A 24024-nucleotide genomic window follows, 5' to 3' on the forward strand; every position below is an offset into this window, starting at 1 on the left:
AGTTAGGGTTCTTTAGAAAAACAGAACCAGGGGTGCCTGGGTGGCTCACTCATTAAGTGTCTGCCTTCGGCTCAGGTCATGATCCCAGGGTCCTGGGATTGAGCCCCACATAGGGCTCCCTGCTCTGCGGGAAGCCTGCTTCTCCCTCTCCCACTCCCCCTGCTTGTGTTCCCTCTCTCACTGTGTCTCTCTCTGTCGAATAAATAAATAAAATCTTTTTTAAAAAAAGGAAAAAAGAAAAACAGAACCAATAGGGTGTGTGTGTGTGTGTATGTAAATGTGTGTGTCTGTGTGTATATATTTAGAGAGAGAGAGACAGAGATAGAGAGAGAAAGGAAGGAAGGGAGGAAGGAAGGAAGGAAGGAAAGAAGGAAGGAAGAAAGAGAAAGAAAGAAAGAAAGAAAGAAAGAAAGAAAGAAAGAAAGAAAGAAAGAAAGAAAGAAAGAAAGAAAGAAAGAAGAAAGAAGAAAAAAGAAAGAAAGAAAGAAGAAAGGAAAGAAGGAAGGAAGAAAGAAGAAAGAAAGAAAGAAGAAAGAAGAAAAAAGAAAGAAAGAAAGAAGAAAGGAAAGAAGGAAGGAAGAAAGAAGAAAGAATGAAAGAAGAAAGAAGAAAAAAGAAAGAAAGAAGAAAGAATGAAAGAAAGAAAGAAAGAAAGAAAGAAAGAAAGAAAGAAAGAAAGAAAGAAAGAAAAAGAAAGAAAGAAAGAAAAAGAAAGAAAGAAAGAAAGAAAGAAAGAAAGAAAGAAAGAAAGAGAGAAAGAGAGAAAGAGAGAAAGAAAAGAAAAAGATTTCAAGGAATTAGCTCACACAACTGTGGAGGCTAGCAAGTCCAAAATCTGCAGGGTAGGCTGGCAAGGTGGAGATTCAGGGAAAAGTTTAAGTTCAAAGGTAGTTTGCTCACAGAATTCCCTCAATCTCAAAGGCAGTCAGACTTTTTCTTAAGGCCTCAAATGATTGAATGAGGCGATCTGCTTTACTCAAAGTCCACTGACTTAAATATTAATCCCATTCAAAAAATAAAACAAAAAAAACCTTCAAAGGAAGATCTGGAGGGACACCTGGGTGGCTCAGTCAGTTAAGCATCTGCCTTTGACTCAGGCTATGATCCCAGGATCAGGCTCCTTGCCCAGAGGGCAGCCTGCCTCTCCCCTGTCTTCTGCTCCCCTACTTGTCTTCTCTCTCTCTCTCTCTCTCTCTCTCTCTGACAAATAAATAAATAAAACTTTAAAAAAAAGGAAGATCTAGAATAGTGTTTGACCAAATATCTGGGTACTGTGGTCTAGCCACTTTGACACATAAAATTAACCATCCCATTCGTTATCAAGTTTTCTTTTGTTATTAGTGGTTGTATGGTTTAGTGGTTGCTTTAGGGTTTATAGCACACACACATTTAATTTATCACAGTCTGTCATCAAAGTGATACTATTTTTCTTCACATATAGTTAAAAAATCTTACAACTTTATACTTATATTTCTCCACTCTTGGCTTCTGTATTATTGTTTTCATACATTTTATTTTTAAATATAGTACAAACTCAAAAACACTGTTGCTATTTTTGCTTTAAACAGTTGTGAAAGGGACTTCCCAAGGGCAAGGATTTAGGGGAAGAGGGATTTGTGACCCTTTTTTGCGATCTGGCACTTATGGTTAGTACTCCTTTTAAGTCATGAAGATGTTTTCTTACATTACCTTGAAAAAGATTGTTTTCCCTTTATTCTATCTGGAATGTCTCTCTTTTGAGTCTGTGAAGGTGTTCACTTTCCTTATTTCTCTTATGTTTGTTGTCTAAGACAAATTTTAAATATATGAACTCTGGATCTGTTAGACTTCTTAGACTATAGAAATTGTACAAATGTAGTAAAATCTGGTCAATATTTACTGACCAATGTGATTCTTGACCTGGTGTGGTAGTGTTCTAGCAAAAGATTTTTAACAAGAGGAGATAGCCCTTGTTAAAGTATTTTTGATGGATGGGAGTCAAGAAAGGGAGGCTTCTTTCTTCTTTTTATTCCCTTTGAGCAACAGCTTTGCAATTATAATAGACAAGCTCTATCTACCATGTCTAAGTAGAGAACTATAACAACACATGTAGGAGGTGTGTTTACTTGTTTAACTTTGAGGATCTTTGAGGATGAAATGCACACTATGGAGGGAGGCCTTAATGCATGGCTCCTTATTCATTAACTACAGTCTTTATAGAAACAAAGTATTTTACTCAATGATACGGGAGTGCTCATATCAACTCCTTCTTTCTTCTCATTATGGAACTCTTAATTTAAACACCTAGAAGTCTTTTACTTTGTGTGGCTAAGAAAATATATTTTTTCAATCGTGTTTGCTCTGAATTCACTAACTACTTACTGAATTATTTCTAGTATCTCTTCTTCCTTTTCTTGACAATCATATGGGCTTTTTATTTTTTTGATTGGAGACTTATAACTATTTGCTGAAGATCCATAGTCTTTGCTTCTGCACTTGTTTGAAGTTCTCTGTAAACATAGACTATTTATAACTACATCGTTTAGAGCCTTTGCTTTCCATCAGTTTCCTCTATAAGATGCTGAATTCCAACATAATCAACTGTGCTGGGACTACCTTCTCTGGTTTCTCAGAGCTGAGTTTCCTTCAGAGGATGCAAGCCCTGTGTGTTCTCTGCTCATCCTCCTTCACTCACTGCAATGATAGGTTAGACTAAATTCTGCTCCTTTTGGTGGAAAGGCTAGTTTGCTGATTGCAGTCCAAGGTATTCTTCATTACATAGAAAAACAGTAATCATGACGTGGTCTGAATAATATTTTTAAATATTTTGTCTGATTTAAAAATGATATTTTTAAATATTTTGTCCCACTGAAGAAAATTAAAAATTACTAATTACATTCTATCCTTTATTGTTATTTTCATTAAAAGATCAGCCCAAGTCTTGTCATTTTTGGCAACCTCATCCAAAAGTCACATTAAATCATTAAATAAATAAAATAAAGTCACATTAAAAAATAAAACTTTAGGGTTTTATTTTTAACATAACATTTCATGTGGATTGTCATGTGGATTATATCCTCATGTATTTATATGTCCACGTCTTTCCTTGTCTCTTGCAGTTTATGGCTCCTTCATTCAGTCATTCAAAATGCTTACTAGCATGTTACTTGTTAGCCACTTTGCTATATGTGGGAATAGAGCAGTGAATGTGTCATATGAGAAAACTTCCTTTCCCCACAGAGTTTACAATCTAGTGATTATGTGTGTGTTTGTATATATGTAAATGAGCTATCACAATACCAAATAAAAAGTGTTTCGGAGAAGAATAAAATACCATGAAGGAAGCATGTAGTAAAATCCCTATAAATAAGGGGAAAAATGATCACTTTACAGAATAACCCATTTTCAGATATAACCATATATTAAAACCTTCTTAAGTAAGAAAGTGTAACCAGACACTCAATTATCTCACAGTTGCTTTTTAATGAAAAAAGGTCCCAAATGAGAATTTCTATTAAAAACAAATTATTCTGTGAGCAAAAGCAAATTATTTTTAAACAATTTTAACACTAAACTTAAAGGTGAATTATGGCTAACATTCATTGAACTATTAATGACCAAAATGCTCAAAAATCAATAAAATGTGCCTATTGATTCAACATGAAATAGAATTTCAGCAGCAAATTAATATTTCCAAGTAGTCTTAACACTAAAATAAATGCATTGAAAAAATGCCTGTAGTATAGATATGTCCTTACCTACCTTCATTTCACTTCCCTAATGGTGCTACAAAATAAAATCAATATGAGAAGAGCAGGGGAAAATTTCTAAAATGAAAAATAAATTGTAGGCAGAAAAGAAAATCCTTAAAATGCATCAGAAATATAATATAGTATTTAATACTTCTATAACATTCTCAGCACCTCAAAGTGTTCAAATAAATGATTGTCCTCTGAGTAAAACTGTCAGAAAGGAAATTGCTGATAGTATATCTTTTGGAAGATGTAAGCATTTGAAAGGGAATTTATAGATGTAAATGTCATTATTATTATGAAACCTGAAATTGCCTTTCCAGATATAAAATGTGAGGAAGGACAGGTATTACAGTTCAACCATTTCCAGTTACATATACCTAAACTGCCCACATATATGTTAACATAATTTCAAAAAGACCTCTTTGCCAATTGCACAATAACTAGATCTCCAGAACAAGGTCCCTTATGTTGAGTCTCTAAGCAGTATTTAGGACTATGAGTAATTGATCTTAAAAACAACTTACATGTGTATAACCTCTTATAGCCTGCAAAATATTTATACTTCTTTTTAGCCACACTGTCTGGTAGAGGAAGATGCATTATTAGTCCCACCTTAGTTGAGAAAACAGATGGTTCGATAGTATGAGATTGTCCAAGGTCACAAAGCAGACAGGGAAAGCTAAAAGAACTGTAATGTAGGCCTCCTGACTTCTAGTCCAATACTTGTCCCTCCCCACCACATGGCGCCTCTTCTTGCAGTCCATCCACTACATCCCCAGTATGAATAAAACACTTGCAAGAAATTGCCAATGGTCACACATACCAGAAACTCACAGTGTCAGTTCTAGATGAGCAGGAAATAGTCTTTTTTTTAATGCCTTTTTTTTAAAGATTTTATTTATTTATTAACAGAGAGATAGACAGAAGAGCACAAGCAGAGGGAATGGCAAGAGGGAGAGGGAGAAGCAGGCTCTGTACTGAGCAGGGAGCCCGATGTGGGACTCAATCCCAGGACCCTGGGATCATGACCTGACCCAAAGCCAGACGCTTAACCATCTGAGCCACCCAGGCACCTGGAAATAGTCTTTTTAATTTTTGCACCTTTCATAAGGGAACATGATGGAAACTTACCGAGGTAAGTTTGCTGATGGTGGTGATGACTTTATTCTTTTTATAATAACACTGTTAGCTGTTTCTAACTACAAAACTAATTCATGTTCATTACAGAAAGATGGAAAAATATTTCAAAGACCATAATGAAGAAAATTAAAAATTACTAATTACATTCTATCCTTTATTGTTATTTTCGTTGAAAGACCAGCCCAAGTCTTGTCATTTTTAGCAACCTCATCCAAAAGTCACATTAAATAAATAAAATATATTACCCTCATTGTGCTCTGAAATTGTCTCACTCAACTTAGAAGCAAGGTATCTTGAGAATTGTACGTGTTATCAAATCAACTTCTAATGATCTGAATTAATTGCCAGATATATCAGTAGAGATCATGCCAGATGTTTGTTTTTGGATAGCATTGCTCCTCCATCTGAGAACACTCATACCGCCTTATACCACCTTTTGAAGTGGTTTCTACAGAGCTGTTTGAGAAGCAAGTGAATCATTAATCCATTTCTAAGATTGGCAGCAGTGGTCAAAGAAGCGTGGTATCAGAAAAAGCAAAAAAGAAAGTGCTAGTTGTTAATCGTACAGAAAACAGTGTGCATTAACAGAGCCACCAGTTGGTCCTATCTATGTCTCCAACATCATGAACTCCTACTAGCCTTGCTCATTCTGTCTGCCTTATTTCTACCTCTTCCCCCATCCTAATCATTTGTTATTAAGATGCTTTGTTAGCCCTGCCTTACAGTTACAAAACAGATGCTAGAATAGCCCAGTGGTGTTTTCTTTCTACCAAGCATCTCTCTCCCTAATTAAATATCCCTTGATTCCATGGAGCAGGCGTGGGGGAAAGCCACAGAAAATACTATTTGCCTTTGCAGGTGGCAGTTCCTCATCTCAGAATGTCCTTGCTTATTTCAAGATCTGGTTAAGTCCCTAAGTAGACTTCAGGCATTTTCTTTCTCACAAATCTTTCCCAGCCTACCAGCACTTACACGTTCCTTCCCCAGTAAAGAGTGAACAGTCCTTCCATGAAGGATGGTTAACACTCACCACACACTCTTGTATAATGATCCATTTACACATCTTTCTCCTCCACTTGATTGTGAGCCACTGGGAACAGGGAGCATGCCTGCTCCTGTTTGTAGCCCTTTTGCCCAGGACACACACCCTACGTATCGAATAACTTTGTACAGAATAAATGATTGTGTAATGAAATAATCAAAGAAAGAAGGGAAAAAAGTAGAAAAAATAAAGGAGAAAAGGAAGGGAAAAAAGGAAAGAAAGGCTGAATTTGTCTTTAATAATTCAAAGTACTTCTGCAATGAGAGTTCCAGTCTTATAGAGTAAGTCATCCTAAATTTGACTACTCAGTAGCCTCATCATCACAAATATAAAAAAAAACATATTTCCCGTCATGACTTGTATATTTGGGGAAGAAAGAAAGAGGATTTTAAACCTGGCAACCTTATATTTCCTCACTGATGTCTGTCTTTTACAGTATGGTTCAGGAGAACAAACACGGGCTCAGTAATAAGAGAATTTTATTCTTCCTTGAGCAGATCATTTGACAACCCTTGCCTAGTTTCCCCAGATTAAAAATGACACACTTGAACATGATGAGTGTTTCTAACTCAAGCAAACTCATGTTCTGGAAATAATGATCAGTTATGTAAACATCACACTGGACAAGAATTAGGAATTCAATTTTGTGGTGAGTAAAATAAAAATAATGAGACCATTTCGGAGAGACCTTTGTAACGTTTAGGACACTCGTGTTTAAATGTGAGTTTTATCACTTACTAAATGTCAAGAGTGACATGGATAATCCCTGCGATGCTTCAGAGAGTCCCTTGATGGTCACTAAGGGCAGGAACTGGACCTGCCTTTTTCACAATTGTATTCCCAGGACCTAGCCCAGTGACAGACATATAGGTAGGGGCTCAAAAAAAGTGTTAATGGAATAGATCCTTTGTGGTTTCCAAATAATTACACCTGGCCTCTTTTAATTAGCAGATAATATAAGGAATTAAGATGTATCTGAATTGCAATTATTACAGAATCTTATTTTTATGTAATCCTCAATATTTATTCATATCGACACACTATATTTCACTATGCCTAATTTATGGTAGACCTAGTGCTTCTGGTTCAGTGTTCTGTCACATTTTGCTTCTCAAATAAATTCATCACGTAATTATTAGGCCACAGTGAAAAGTTAATTCAAATTGTCCATCTTATTCATTTGTATGTGCCTGGCTTACAGTAGGAGTTTAATAGAGATTTGTCAAATAGATTCAATTTGAATGAATAAGAACAACCGTGAAATTAAAATTTCTTGAAATTTCAAATGTTCTTGCAGATTAATTTGTTTCATTTGTGTATGTGTGTGCTTTTTTTTTTTTTTTTGACATCATCTCAGCTTCCTGCTGGTCTTTGAAATAATTCTCTAGAGCTCAAACCTTTCTGGTTGTGAAAATGAAGTTCATAAAATAGACTAATATATCATCTCTTGTGCCTGGGGTCAGAGATTAAAACAATAACCAAGGAAAATATGAACTCTCCCTCATTTTTCTGATTGTTATCTCCTGAAGCATCAAAACAGACCAAGAGAAACCGGGGACTACGTTTATTCCTTTGTAGCCGATCCTGAAAAGGACAAAACGCTGGGGAAAATATACCAACCTGAAATAGATTAGGATATTTTGAAATACATGTAATAAAAACACAATTCAAAGTATTTTTTCTTTTTCTTCTTTTTATTATTATGTTGTGTTAATCACCATACATTACATTATTAGTTTTTGATGTAGTGTTCCATGATTCGTTGTGTGCGTATAACACCCAGTTCTCCATGCAGTACGTGCCCTCTTTAATACCCATCATCGGGCTAACCCATTCCCCCACACCCCTCCCCTCTAGAACCCTCAGTTTGTTTTTCAGAGTCCATAGTCTCTCATGGTTCATCTCCCCCTCCAATTTCCCCCCCTTCATTCTTCCCCTCCTGCTATCTTCTTCTTCTTCTTTTTTTTAACATATAACTTATATTTGTTTCAGAAGTACAGATCTGTGATTCAACAATCTTGCACAATTCACCGCTCACCATAGCTAATTCAAAGTATTTTTAAGACTTCATTTTTTTAGAGCAGTTATAGGTCTACAACAAAATTGAAAGAAAGGTACAAAGATTCAAATATACCCTCTGCCCTGACACAGGCATAGTATCCCTCATTAGCAGCATCACTCATACAAATGGTGCCTTTGTTACCAAGGATGAACCTATATGAATACATCATAATTACCCAAGTCTATCATTTATTTTAGGGCTCGCTTTGGTGTTGTACATTCTATGGGTTTGGTACATTCTATCGGTTTGCTCAAGTATATTTTAATCACATAGCCATCATTAAAATAAAATACAGACTATTCTCACTGCCCTAAGAATCCTCTGTGCTCAACATTTATCATCCGTCTCCACCCTAATGTCTGCCAATCACTGATTTTTTACTACTTGCATAATTTTGCCTTTTCCAGAATGTCACATAGTTAGAGTCATACAGTGTGTAGTCTTCTCAGATTGGCTTCTTTCACTTAATAATATGCTTTTAAGTTTGCTCCCTGTCTTTTCATAGCTTGATAGCCCGTTTCTTTTTAGCTCTGATAATACTATTCCATTGTCTGGATGTACCACAGTTCATTTGTCCATTCGCCTACCGAAGGACGTCTAAGTTGCTTCCAAGTTTTGGCAATTATGAATAAGGCTGCTATAAACATTGCAAGTTTTTGTATGGACATAAATTTTCAAATCCTTTGGGTAAATACCAAAGAGCATGATTGGTTGGATGGTATGGTCAGAGTGTGTTTAGTTTAGTAAGGAACTGCTAGACTGTCTTTCAAAGTGGCTATATGGTTTTGCATTCCCACCAGCTATATATGAGAGTTTTGGTGCTCCACATCCTCGTCAGCATGTAGTGTTGTCGGAGTTCCAGATTTTGACCATTCTAAGAGGTGCATAACAGTATCTTATTGCCATTTTAATTTGCATTTCCCTGGTGACATATAATGTGGAACATCTTTTCATATGTTTATTTGCACATATATATCCTTTTTGGTGAGGTGGGCATTACAGTTTTTGGCCCATTTTTAGATCAGTTTATTTTCTTACTGTTGAATTTTAAGGGTTCTTTGTACATTTTAGATAACAGTCTTTTTCCAGATGTGTCTTTTGCAAATATTTTCCCCCAATCTGTGATTTATTTTCTAATTCTGTTGACAGTAATTTTTTTTCAGAGCAGAAGTTTGTAATTTTAATGAATTCCACCTTATTGATTACTTCTCTTAGGGAATCATACCTTTGGTGTTGTATCTAAAAAGATATCACCAGGGCACCTGGGTGGCTCAGATGGTTAAGCGTCTGCCTTCGGCTCAGGTCATGATCCCAGGGTCCTGGGATCGAGTCCCGCATCGGGCTCCCTGCTCCTTGAGAGCATGCTTCTCCCTCTGCCTCTCTCTCTGTCTCTCTTTCTTTCATGAATAAATAAATAAAATCTTAAAAAAATAAAATAAAATAAAGTAAAAATAAATAAAAAGGTATCACCATACCCAAGGTCATCTATGTTTTCTCCCATACTTTTCTATGAGTTTTACAGATTTGTGCTTTACATTTAGGTCTGTTATCCACTTTGAGTTAGTTTTTGTGAAGCTTGTAAGGTCTGTGTCTAGTTTCATTTTTGTGTGTGTGTGTGCGGTTCTTTTGCAGGTGTATTTCCAGTTGTTCCAGCACCATTTGTTAAAGAGACTAACTTTGCTCCACTGTATTGCCTTTGCAACTTGTCAAAGATCAGTTGACTGTGGGTCTATTTCTGGGTTCCTTATTCTGTTTCATTATTCTAGTTGTGTTTTCTTTCAGCAATACCCTACTGTCTTGATTACTGTAGCTTTATATTAAGTCTTGGAGTCAGGGATCATCGAGCTTCCAACTTTATTCTGCTTCCTGTTGGCTATTCTGGGCCTCTCCATATAAACTTCAGAATCAGTTTTGTTGCTATCCATAAAATGGCTTCCTGGGATTTTGACTAAGATTGTTTTGAATCTACAGATGAAGTTGAGAAGAACTGACATCTTGGAAATATTGAGTCTTCCTATCCACGAACAAGGAATCTCTCTCCACTTCTTTATTCTTTGATTTCATTCATCAGAGTTTTTCAGTTTTCCTCATTTAGAACTTGTACATATTTTATTATATTTGTATCTAAATATTTCATTTTGGGGTATGGTAATGTCATGACATTGTGTTTTTAATTTCAAATTCCACTTTTTCATTGTTACTATACAGGAAAGCAGTTAACTTTTGTATATTAGCCTTATAGTCTACAACCTTGCTATAATTGCTTATTGCTTGTTTGGTTGATTCTTTCAGACTTTGTACATTGACAGTCGTATAATCTGAGAACACAGACAGTTTTGTGTCTTCCTTCCCAATCTGTATTTTCTTTTCATGCCTTATTGCACAATTTCTAGTCCTTATAGCATAATTCAAAGTTTTAAAAGTTGTATTGGCTCACATAACTTAGAGAAACATTAATAGCATCAGGCACAGCTGGATTGGGGCTCCAACAATATCATCATCAGGATTCTCTTTCCTCTGCCTTCCCAGAGAAAACCCTGATAGCTCCAGCAAGAAAGGATCTGGATTTAGTCACATGACATACCTGAACCAATCACTGTGACCTGGGTGATGGAGAATTGTTCTTGAACGAGCCTGTAATATTGACCTAGCCCTGTGGTCTCAGAAAAGAGAGGGTATTGGAATTGAGAACCCCACCAATATCATGTGAAATGAAAGACTGGAACTTCCTAAAGCAGACAAGAGTAGAATAGAGCAGAGCCAGGGAGAGTCAGAATCAACATATCCCATGCTGTCATTCCAGAGTCACTATCTCATACTCTTTCAAGATTTGGATCTCTGACTTAAAAATCTTGATTTCTTGGCCTTAATGCAGCGTCCATGAAACTGACCTAATAGAAACCTACCTGAACTTCAGAGTTTCTTGACTTTTTGAATGCTGTTATTTTCTCTTCTATTCCACTTTTACTCTGATGGGCATAATTTGGACCTCATAATTACCTAAAAGTGTGCCATTCCGGGAATCTTAAATTAGTCTCTCCCTTTCAACCACAACTTTCCCTCTGTTTGAATGCCTTGGGCCCTGTCTCCCACTACCTCCTGCTTACTGACTTTAAAAACCAGAGTACTGTCGTCACCATCCCTGCTATAGTCTCACTGGCTCCACATTAATCTAGACCATATGGCTTTGATCACATGAAACACCTCTGAAGCATTCCTGCTCCTTTACTCTTGTTCTATGATCATACCTGTGTTGATTTCTTATGACTGCCTTAACAAAATACCACAAATAAGGTGGCTTAAAAACAACAGAAATTTTTCTGCCACAGTCTGGAGGCCAAAAGTCTGAAATCAATAACATTGAGCCAAAATCAAGAAGTTCTTTCCAGAGGCTCTAGGGGAAAATCTGTTCCTTGCCTCTTCCAACTTCTGGCGGGTGCCAGCGTTCCTTGGCTTGTGCCTGCATCACTCCAATTTTTAGGACGAGTATCTCTCTGCTGCATCTTCACATCACCTCCCCATCTGCATGTGAATCAAATCTCTCTGCTTCAGTCTTATAAGGACATTTGTGATGGCATGTAGAGCCCACCTGGGTAATTCAGTATAATCTCACTATCTCAAGATTCTTAAAGTAATCACATCTTTAAAATATAAGGTAATATTCACAGTTTCCAGGATTTAGAGTAAGTATATCTTTTGGGGAACCATTTTTTAACCTATTGTAATGTCAGTATAGCAAAAGCCAACTCTGAGGTCAACCAATATCTTTTTACTCTTCTACTACTTGCCAGAAGGAGAAAATCAGAGGCATAAGAGTCACCATTAATTCACAAGTTTTATACCCAATTTGATATCCCCTTTACTTATCCATAATCAAATGTCTCTCCAGCTATACTTAGCTAAAATTAAATACCTTTACATCATTTAAAACTCTCCTGATTCCATCAATAAATGCATCTACAAAAGCATCTGTTTTCTCACAGAAAATTATGGACAATCACCACCGCATCCTCAATTCCTAGAACAAGGTCTAGTACATAGTTGGCACTTGATTTATATTTATTTACTGTCTTCTTCTTTCCAATACAAAAGAATGTTCCATTTTCCCTGTATTCTTAATCCCACTCCTTTTGATATCTTGCTCCCTCGTTATTCTGTATCTCTAATTTCTCCCCAACCCCCTGTCTCTTCTGGCTGCTTCCTTATGTCCTCTAAAACTACTCAAGTCTCTTACACACTTAGAAAAATATGTAAGAGTACATACTCCAAACCATTACAAACAACAATACTTATCTGCAGACACTGGCCTCTCTGGTGGCAATTTTTATTCTTACACTGTTCTTACACAATTGCTGAAAGAATGACCAAAACTCAGTCTATAATATCTCACCTCCAACCTAATCCCTAGCTATAAGCTTTGTCCCTCCTATGTCACCTAAACTGTTCTTCCTTAGGTCAAAACTTTTTTTCATGGTTATGAGTGTTTTTGAAAAATTGAACCCTTTATTTTGAGATAAATATAGATTCACATGCAGTTGCAAGACACACTGCAAAGAGGTCCCCTCTCTACCATTTTATTCTAACAATAACATCTTACAAAACTGTAGTGCACTATCACAATCAAGACACTGACACTGAAGGTCCCCATTGATTTCATTTAAATTTCCCCAGTTTCCCCTATACTCAGTTATGTGTGTCACACTCTTTTTCCTTTGCAAATGTATTGAATACTTTCCAGTCTTGAAATTAATTAATTGCTTGATTTAAATTTAGTAAATGTATTTAGTGTATGTTATGAACCAAAGATTGGTCTAAGGTTTTATAAATACTGGCCAGTGTTATCTTTATATAAATTCTATGGGGTAAGACTATTACTATTAGTCCCATTTTACAGATAAGGCAGCTAAGGCACAGAGAAGTTAATAAACTTGCCCAAGCCAACACAGATAGTATGAATAGTAAAGCCTGAATTTAAGCCTATGCAGTCCAGTTCCAGAGTCTATGCTTTTATCCCCTCTTTCTCATGACGTCTTGAGACCGAACTGAGCTCTGCTGAGTCTGGACCTAGAAGCCATGAGCTCCTTGAATGTCCTTTGTTCCTTTGACATCACTATCTGTTGCTTCTCCTTGTACCTCTCTGACTACTCCTTTTTGGACCACTCCTCCTATGCCCATCTCTTAAATGTTGCTGTTCCCCAAGACAGTGTATTTAGCTCCCTGATTTTTTGTGCTAAAGGCACATAAATCCATAGATATAAGCTTAGAACTCTTACCTGAGCCCCAGACTGATTCCTGATTGTTGACTCTCTATTTCCCCCTAGATGTCCATCAGATACTTCAAACTTCAATTTGTCAGAAACAGCACTAATCCATCTTTCCATCTTTTCCCCATAACTCACTTCCCTCCACATCCCCCCAACCAAAGAAAGTCTATCTGTCTGCATTCTGATCTTAAAGAATAATGCCTCCATTCATTCAAAATTACTCTCTATAATAGTCACAAAATGAAGAAATCATAATACAGGTACTAACTGTGCTCTCAGTGAATAATTTATACTCTACAATATTTAGTTCATATTTTATTCTGAAGTAATGACCTGGATTACTTTGCTTACGGTGCCTGACACAGAGCCATAAAATGGAGAAATGCAAAAATCAAACACTTATGGAAAGATGTGACAAATCATTTTCTGGTCATAGAATCAAGGAAATAATTCTTAAAGAAGGACAAAATTAGTTATAAGAATGAAAATATAATTAGAAATGATAGATAAAATACAATTATCCCAGTTCTCTGGGGAAAAGTGTTCTTTTTCAACTGTGCATTTTAACTACCAGAGGAAACATTCCTTATCTTACTAGGTATGTTAGGCTGTGAAAAAACAAGAGATGTCTAGAATATTTTGAGAGGTTATATAGAGGCCAAACCATCCTAGACTTCTCATCTTCCAACAAAAATAACAAAACAAACGAACAAAAAACACACATAAAACAACAACAACAACAAAACCCAGAGAAGACTTGAGATAAATCTCCCATAATTTAAATCTAACATTTATCTCTCTCTGGGAAGCAGTAAGGTTAACAGCTGATGAACAAGAGAATGAAAACATCTGTAAGATACTAAATAAAACATGTATTGTTTTTGCTTCATTATGTGGCAAGAACATAAAGCCTGTAGCTTTATGCCTCACTAGAGAGAATAAAAATTATCACAAACTTATATAACATGAGTTTTGAAGAGGATCTCTTGCTGATTGAAATAATGCCTTTACCATATTTGCAAAATAAACGTCTTGAATATTGACAAGCTCTAAAAATAAAAAGTGTGTAGATATAAATGAGTAAAAGTGGTAGTTTTTGTGATTTGATGATTCTTTTCTATGCCTGGAATACTTTTGAGAAGTCAAGATTTTTATATATTAAATAAATATATGTGTAATACTTAATATATTAAATACAGTAACAGTTAAACTACTTCAGTTATCAGGGTAAACATACCTGTAGAGCCACATCTACGAGGGTGCTGGACTTCCAACCCTCTGGAAGGATGCTAGCTCCTAACACAGTATCGCTGAGGCCTCATTAGCACTTATAATAGTATAAAGTATCCATCCTAATCAGGTGCACTGTGTACAAGTATGCATTGTAGAAATTATCATCATCATTATTATTAATTATTTTCAAAAGTAAAGAAAGGTGCAGAAACTCCTCCTACAAAGTAATAATCCTAAATTATTTGCAGTGTAATCCACGGCAATGAGAGTTTATTCTGTGTGTTTGCTTTTCTTTCAGTTATGGAGATGGGAACAAGAGAACTTAACCCTCAGCTATGTTGAAACTCTTGTTCGGGTGAAATAAATTCACCCACACAAAGACCATCGTAGCTGATTGGTGGAAAACCTCCACCAGAGCAAGACCATGTCTGTTTTTTCCTCTTCTGTTTATTCAGCTTAAGCAGAGAACCTCATACACTGTAGTAGATGCTAAATAATTATGTACTGGATAAATAATATACCAAAGTTAGATATTCAGCTCTGGTAGGACAGAAAAAGAAACAAAGCGATGTTGATTGTGTAGAATGTGATTTGCCCTTTTACTGGGCACTTTGTGTAAAGGATCACTTAATTCTCTCCATAGCTCTATAAAACAGGTATATTATCCTCATCACATGAATGGTAAAGACCTCGATCCTTGACATGTCTAGTGGGCCAGGAATTAACTAACTAGGGCTGAGACTATCACTATGACTTGAACTCATGCCAGGATTTGCATATGCCCTTGACCTCTCCCCCAGCTCTTGTGAACTTCTCATCCTTCTCAACCTTCAGGTCACTGCTTAAAAGTCACTTAAGTGTGACTTCTTCAAGAAGATCTTCCTTGTAACCTTTCCTGCATTAGACTGGTCTCCCATTCTTCCTCTGGAGCACTTACCACTACTCTAGCTAAATGATCATCTCTGGAGCTCCTCGTTTCATGTGTGCCTTCTCTGATAGATTCCAAACTCCCCAGAGGGCTTTGTCTGTCCTGTTGATTGTTTATCCCCAACACTTACTACACTCTCTGACATATAATATGTTTTCAAAAATATTTGATGAATAAATGAATGATGGGAAAACCCAGGCTTGCAGAAGTTAACCCATTCGAAGTCCCAAAACTAGTGATATGAGTGGATTTTAAGTCAGCGGCTAGAAATTCCAGAGACTACAATTTAGAACAATTTAGAACAAGAAAAAGGAAGATTGATTTATGATTAAATAAACAGAAAGTATTTAGTAAGGATCTAACATCCTCCATTAAGTTAAAAAATAACAAAAACTGAACAGGGTCATAATAATCACCCCCACTGTTATAGAAATCATCTTCATCACAGTTAATGCCAGATATTGTACTAAACATTGTATATGGGTTATCATTATTTAAACCTCATAATAACTCCAAGATAAGTATTATCATTATTTCTGTTTTAAAGATTTAAAATTTTCCCCAGTAATATAGCCAAGCAAACCCAAGCAATCTGACTTCAGAACACACATGCACTTAAAAGCAAATTTATTTGAATTTCAGACTTGGAATTTTTGTTGTTGTCTTGCTTATTTACTTGTTTCCTTAGACCTACAACCTATAGATTTTTAATGACTAAAATTAGGGGTGGCTCAACTGCCAAAAAAGAGATTGTAATTTTAGGCTGATTTACTCCAACTATAATTTCCAGAGTAGAGCAGTTAATAGTTTCTGGGCCCCTTTCCCTGAAATAGTTAATGTTCCTATATACCTAATTTGGGGAGCGCCTGGGTTGTTCAGTTTGTTAAGTGTTTGACTCCTGGTTTCAGCTCAGTTCTTGATCTCAGTCATGAGTTTGAGCCCCACATTCGGCTCCACGCTGGGTGAAGAGCCTACTTAAAAAAAAAATGAAATTCTACATACCAAATTCGGGAACAGGAGCTCACAGTCCCCTTTCATAAGGGGAAAATATCTTTCTGGAAAGAAATCTACTCATACTTACACCAATAACAAGTTTAGGGAAAGAACTCTCAGAGTATGAACTAGAAATCAGATTTCCTGCTCTCAGGGAGGACACTGCTGCCCCCTTGTGCCTCAATGTTGTAATAAAACACTCAGAATGTTTGAGGCCGGCTAGCGGATCTGGCGCATCACCTGAGCTCTGGAGACCCCTTGGAAGCTCTCCGGGCAGCTGACAGAGTAACCAGGTAGGTCCCCAGTCTCCTTCTGAGCCATTGTGCCCACAGTGGGGAACCTAGAAGCATTGCAAGTCAAGGTAGGGCTGTCCTCCCGGGCAGTGACCCTTGCTAATTGTCGCCTTTAGAGAGGAGCCTCTGAAGAATCACTGGAGGCAAAGAAGGGTAAGACTTCTTAGGTATTTGCAGTAAACAGAATTTAGTTAAACAGAACAAACATTCCTCTGACTTGTAGCTAAGCTCCAGAGACTCAGGGCTGCTCCTGAAACAGCAGCTTGCTGAGAAGCAAGTACCTAAGAGAGGGACAAAGAATTCTTTTCTCAGAATTAAGAACAAGAAAGGAATATATAATAAGATGTATTTGAGGGCTGGGTTTGACCGTGTCCTATACCTTCCTCATGAAAGCAAATGAAATGGCTGTCCTGCATCTCCTCACTTGTGACATTTGAATTAATTTATGAAAAGCAGTTAGATTTTTCATGCTGTTTTGCTCTGATGGGTTTTTTTTTTTTTTTAATAAGAAAGCCTTTATTTTTAAGACAAAACAAATAGCATAAACACACATCCAAATGCACGTACGTTCACTGGGTTTTATAAAAGAGAAAGCTGCACTCAGGTGTCAGTTATAACAGATTCCCCCTGCTTCTGGTGGCATGGATACAACATGTGCTTGTCTAAGAAGTCGTTCTGGGGTAGCCATGATAAGAGTGAGGTGATACAAGGCAGAAATGCAGGTAGGTGAAAGCTTTAAAACCCTTTTCACCACCCTAATGTGCTTTTGTTTTGCTCTGGGGAATTGAAGCCATCAGCAGGCCACCTTACAAAGAACTTACATGTCAAAGAACACTTTCAAATACCTAAAAGAGATTCAAGATTGCTACTAAAGTTATACAGGGAGGTCAGTAGGAGAAAATAGTTTATGTTCCCAAAACCCAGGTTTCACACAATATGAAAAGAAGAGGCTGATTTTAGTAAAGGCTGGTCTTTTTCATGATGCGCAGGAACTCCTGCCCATTGGCTTCTCCATCTCCATCTCGATCAGCTTCGAGTAGCTGATCATTTCCTATAGCTCCTCATCAGTGAGGTTCTCACCCAACTCCTTGGCCACACACTTTAGATTTTTGAATAATATCTTCCCAGTTTCATCATCATTGAAGAGCTTGAAAGCTTTCAGAATTTCTTCTTTGGTATCTTTCTCAGACATTTTCTGAGTCATCACAGTCAAAAAGTCACTAAAGTTCATTTTTCCTGCCTCTTCCTTATCGATTTCACTTATCATTTTCTTGATCTCTTCTTTCTTGAGTTCAAAGCCGAGTGCCCTCATTGACACCTTAAGTTCCTTAACATCTATGGTCCCAGTTCCATCAGCATCAAAGAGATCAAAAGCTTCCCGGATTTCCTGTTTCTGCTCTTCAGTAAGCTCTGGCTTAGGACTCACCCTTTTTTCGCTGGGCAGATGATGCCATGCTTGCCTTCTTAAAGTTAGAGGCCATTGCCAATGGACTCCGCTGCCTGGCCTAATGGGTTTTAATATGAATTTATTTGTGTGAATATTTGAAGAATGCTTGTCTTCCCCCTGGACCGTAAGCTCCAAATGGGTGGGGACCATGTTTGCTGACCTGGGAATATTTGTTGAATAAATGATTAATGGTTTTCCTTTTTTGAGTGTGAATTAATAGATTTGAAAAATATTGGGTAAAATATTCTTTTCCGTCATGAAAAGAATATTCAATATTATTTTTCTTTTCTATAGTCTTTCATGGAGGCAACTTAGTAAGATACAAGAACTTTATAGCCAAACGCGGGTTCAAATCCCAGTCCTATGGCTGAATATCTGCTTGACCTTAGGGAAGTTTCTTAAACCTCTCTGAGCTCATTTCTCACATACCATGTAAGAAAATATCTACTTCTTTTGCTTATTATGAGGACTTAATGAGAACACTCATCTCCTACAGAAGCTGGCTCAGTGCCCAGCATACCATGGGTGATCATTAACTGCTACTTTTATTCATCCTGCACCCTCTGCATTCCCTCAAAGCTGAAAATATCTTAGAACAGATTTTTCTACAATCTAGACAAGTCAAATCAACTGTATCTACATACATAGACACACCCATATGCAATCTCATAGATTATACTTCTTTGTCCAGCAGAACTTCCACCGAATTTGTCAGTAAACAATAAAGTGAGCTCATTTCCATTTTCCCACTCTGTTGAAAGATATAATAAAATGACAACAGGGTCATTGCATATGTTAGGGTGTTTTTGACTGTAAGTAACTGAAAACCAATAAATAAAAATGGCTTACACAATGAGGAAAAGGTATGATCTCACATAAGAAGCCAAGAGAAGAGAGGCACAGTAAAGTCATCAAAGAGCCAGAATCTAACCAATGCAGTAGGTCAGGAAAAGGAGACTGAGAATAAGATGCTGCAAAGCTGCAGAAAAACACATCTTCTTATAATTATATATATATATATACACATAAATATATATGTGTGGTGGATGTACATGTATATCATCATATTGGTGTTTTATTCTTTCCAACTGAAACATTGCACGATTCTTTTAAGTGGAATTTTTTTATTCAGTTGTGTTTTCTTTTTCCAGTATCAGTAGGCTGATGTCATGCCAATTTGAAAGTGATTTGATCAATTCATAAAATCTGCATAATGACCTTGATGATATAGAGCAGAAAAGAATAAAGACAGGACACCCCTCAGCATATGGAATACGATTCATAGCAATATTGCTTCATAGCAATCATGAAAAGAATATTCAATTTTGCAGTCAATGCTGGTCCTGTGCACTCCTGAACACAGCCTTGACAAGGTGGATTCCTTTCAAATCTAGGTAAACTAGGGTTCCAAGTAGTGAATTTTACTATAGAAAAGACAAACAGAAACTGCTATGAAAACCGAGGTCAACTCATATTGAGAAGAAGCAGACTGTAGTTTTCAGACCTCTAAAGATGGCCCACTCATGATTCCTGTCTCCTGGTTATTCAACCAAACACTAATCGAGGTATCGCCTTAAAGAGATTTTACAGGTGTAATTAAAGTCCTGTATCAGTTGAACTTAAGATACAGAGATCATCCTTGTGGGTCTGATCTATTCACATGAGCCCTTTAAAAGATAAGTGAAATCAGAACTTGTGAGAAGAAAACTGAGAAAGGCATCCAGCTAATAGTCCACCATGTAATGGGGACCTCAGTCCTACAACCAAGAGAAACAAAATCCTGCCAATAATCTGAATGAGCTAGGAGGAACATGGCCAGGTTCACAAGAGAACCAGTCAGCTAACATGTTGAGTGTGAGACCCTGAGTAAAGAACAGAGCTGAGCGCTGACAGACTCTTGCCCCACAGAACTGAGATAATAAACTTGTGTTGTCTTAAGTCACTAAGTTTTGAACAATTTTTTGTGCAACAATAGAACTAATATATGGGACTTCTCTTCGGTCACTGTTGTCTTTCCCCCTCAACCCCAGTGGTTTTGGATACCTGCAGAACTTAACTCTGTTGTAATTGACAAAATGAGTTTTGACCAAATGAACCCTCTCTTTGCATAAAGTTGGGGAAATCTTTTTCTGAAGACTCTTTAAATCAAATAACTACATGCATTCTAATAAAGGTTTAGGACTTGGGCCCGATCCCAGAAAGGCTTTTCCTACAAAATTTGAGCAACTTCATTTCTGCACAATCAGCATAAGTGACTTGAGAATATTAAAAGACATCAACATTTGTAGAGTTTCTAGAATATTGTTAGGATCTTTATATACATATTGTAGATGAGTTATCATTTCCTCACTGTAAAATTCTATTACATTCTACATTTTATAGACTAAGACTCAAGAGGCTGAACATTTCAATGATTTCTTTGTTAGTAGAGCTGGAACTTGAGATTTTTTTCTTTTCTTTCTTTCTTTTCTTTTCTTTTCCTTTTTTTTTTTTTTTGGCTATAAATCTCATGTAATTTCCCTCTTCCTTAGAGTTGGAAAAGAGAGTTTGAGGTGCAGAGAAAATTTGCCTTGTGCCTGGGATTTCTCCATCACCCTAGGTGACTGGGGAACCTCACTGGGCTCAGAGTGTGCCTGTACCCTCACACTCAAACAACTGAACTGAATCTTGATTATCACCCAGCACTTGTGTCTTTTCCAATATTAAGGAGGGAAGTCTTTCGCCAATTTTTTTTCAATATAAAATTTATATTTAGCCCAAAGAGTGTATTAGAGAATGCAGAAGTTTCTTAATGCAAATTTTGGAAGCAGCAAAATAGACCCATCATGTTGGTTGTATCCAGTTTTTAAAGTTTTTCTTTTTTATACACTATTTTAATTTTCTATTGTTTTTTACATGTGATGTCAGTATTTCTTAGAGGTCATTTTACAGGTGAGGAAACTTAGACTGGAAGAAAATAAATGACATTAGAATAGAAACTTAACCCAGCAAGTGCACTACTAGGTGTTTACCCCAAAGATACAAATGCAGTGATCTGAAAGGGCACCTGCACCCCAATGTTCATAGCAGCAATGTCCGCAATAATCAAACTATGGAAAGAGCCCAGATGTCCATCAACAGATGAATGGATAAAGAAGATATGGTATACATATATAATGAAATATTACTCAGCCATCAAAAAAATGAAATCTTGCCATTTGCAATGACATGGATGGAACTAGAGGGTATTGTGCTAAGCAAAATAAGTCAATCAGAGAAAGACAATTATCATATGATCTCACTCATATGTGGAATTTAAGAAACAAAACAAAGGATTATATGAGAAGGTAGGAAAAATAAAATGAGGAAATTAGAGAGGGAGACAAACCATAAGAGACTCTTAACTATAGGAAACAAACTGAGGGTTGCTGGAGGGGAGGTGGGTGGGGAGAGGGGGTAACTGGGTGATGGGCATTCAGGAGGGCACGTGATGTAATGAGCACTGGGTATTATATGCAACTGATGAATCATTGAACTCTACCTCTGAAACTAATAATACACTGTATGTTAATTAATTGAATTTAAATTAAAAAAAGAAAACAGAAATTTATAACCAGTTCTAGTTCTTAGTGATCAGCTTTTATGCTCTGAAAACTAAGGCCAATCCTCTTATTTAAATGAGCTTTTTACAGCCCAATTGTTGAATACAGTAAAGATTTTAAAATTCTTGTTGAAATAAATGTTTTCTTCTGGGGCACCTGGGTGGCTCAGTCATTAAGCGTCTGCCTTCGGCTCGGGTCATGATCTCAGGGTCCTGGGATCCAACCCCGCATTGGGCTCCCTGCTCCGCGGGGAGCCTGCTTCTCCCTTTCCCCCTCCCCCTGCTTGTGTTCCCTCTCTCGCTCTGTCTCTCTCTCTGTCAAATAAATAAATAAAATCTTTAAAAAAAAAAAAAAAGAAATGTTTTATTCTGACCCGGGTGGTTTCCTCTTAATTTCTATGAACATGTTTATGATAAACAGTGATGAGGGTAGGGGGTGGAACCAAGATTTTGACCTCAAAAATTCTTCATAACCATTTAATGGTCTCTAGTGGTGGCTAGGGACAGAGATACATACATAAGAGAAAATGGAGACTTTGAATAATACAACACAAGGCATCTGGGGCTCCTGGGTGGCTGAGTCGGTTGAGTGTCAGATTCTTGGTTTCTACTCAGGTTATGATCTCAGGCTCTTGATCTCAGGGTCCTGAGATTGAGTCTTGCTTCAGACTCCATGCTCAGTGGGGAGTCTGCTGGAGATTCTCCCTCTCTCCCTCTCTGTCTCTGCCCCTTCCCCTCCCAAATAAATAAATAAATCTTTTTAAAAAATACAACACAAGGCATCAGAAATGTTCCTCAGCACAATTAAATAGAGAAGAACACAAATTACAGGGAAAAAAGTATTTCGGAGTGTATGGCATTCCAAAAATTTGCCCACAAGTTTTTCAAAGAAGCTGCCAGAGCAAATTTATTTTAAAAAGATTTTATTTATTTATTTGACAGAGAGAGAGAGACCACAAGTAGGCAGACATGCAGGCAGAGGGAAAAAGAGAAGCAGGCTCCCTGCTGAGCGTGGAGCCTGATGTGGGGCTCGATCCCAGGATGCTGGGATCATGACCTGAGCTGAAGGGCAGACGCTTAACCAACTGAGCCACCCAGGTGCCCCTATTTTCTAATTTCTTAAAAGCTAAGAGCAGGTTGAAGGGGTACCTGGCTGGCTCAGTTGGTAGAGCATGTGACTCTTAGTTTCAAGGTTGTGAATTTAAGCCCCATGTTGGGTGTAGAGCCTACTTAAAAAAAAAAAAAAAGCAGCTAAGAGCTGGTTAAACGTTTATCCATTTCAGATAAACATTTGTAATACTCTCTGTTCTAAACACTGTTGGGCTCTATAAAGATCAGTCCCTGCCTACAGAGTATTTACCAAGTCTAAGAGGAACAGAGAAATCCACATACAGAATCTGGGGACATTAGCAGTACAAGTCGTGGCATAGCACCATTTAAACTTTCAAAAATTCTCGCATAAGTGTGAAATGCAGGCCATGTTTAAATTTTCATGCTACTAAGAGAGTGACTTTTCTGAGCAACCCCGTTCCAAAAGAAGGAAGTGGGGCATGGAATTTAATTTAGAAGAACCTATGCTTTCCCAATTGGTTTAGGTATTAAAGAGGGTGGAATAATATATGAAGCCAGTCATGCTTTCCACTTGCAGGTCTCTGAAAATGAAACACTCCATCCTTCATTTTTATTGTATCAGTGAGTTCACTCTATCTGTCTGTGAAAGTCATCCCTACTGGAGGTGGTGGGGTGTTTTAACAATTTAATCAACTAATGAATTGAAAATCTGAAAGAAGAACTCAAAGGATAAAAAGTTGTCTTGGCTATGAAATTATAACTCAGCTTGATATGCTCACATCTTGAAAATTAAGAAAACAAAAGCCAATATTTCCCAAATGTTATGATATATCTGTAGCAAATAATACAACCAGACAAAAATACACTTGTTAAGGAATCCTCTGTAAGGAGACTTCTTATCTGATTTGGGGACACTGCAGACACCAGAATCTTAACTATAATAATTGGATAGAGTCCATGTGGTATACATGAGGATTGCTGGAAGGGTGGGAGGTGTGGGGATGGGGTGACTGGGTGATGGACATTAAGGATGGCACGTGTTGTAATGAGCACTGGGTATTATAAGACTGATGAATCACTGAACTCTACCTCTGAAACTAATAATACACTATATTGTTAATTAATTGAATTTAAATTTTAAAAAAAAGAACAGAAATTTAAAACAGCTTCTAGTTCTTAGCTCCTAGTTCTTATGCTCTGAAAACTGAAGGGCTAATCCTTTGATTTATACATTTAT

At 37.0% G+C, this 24024-nt stretch overlaps 1 protein-coding gene and 1 pseudogene across 7 annotated transcripts in view; one reads left to right on the top strand and one right to left on the bottom strand.

Moving 5' to 3' along the window:
- KCNIP4 (potassium voltage-gated channel interacting protein 4) overlaps positions 1-24024 on the top strand; it is a 510001-nt gene that overhangs the window by 449767 nt on the left and 36210 nt on the right. The window lies entirely within an intron of this gene.
- LOC114198625 (centrin-2 pseudogene) lies at positions 17646-18179 on the bottom strand (annotated as a pseudogene).

Source organism: Eumetopias jubatus, unplaced genomic scaffold, assembly GCF_037043125.1.
Source record: "Eumetopias jubatus isolate StellerSeaLion01/CBP00866 unplaced genomic scaffold, mEumJub1_p1.0 scaffold_2, whole genome shotgun sequence".
Lineage (NCBI taxonomy): Eukaryota > Metazoa > Chordata > Mammalia > Carnivora > Otariidae > Eumetopias > Eumetopias jubatus.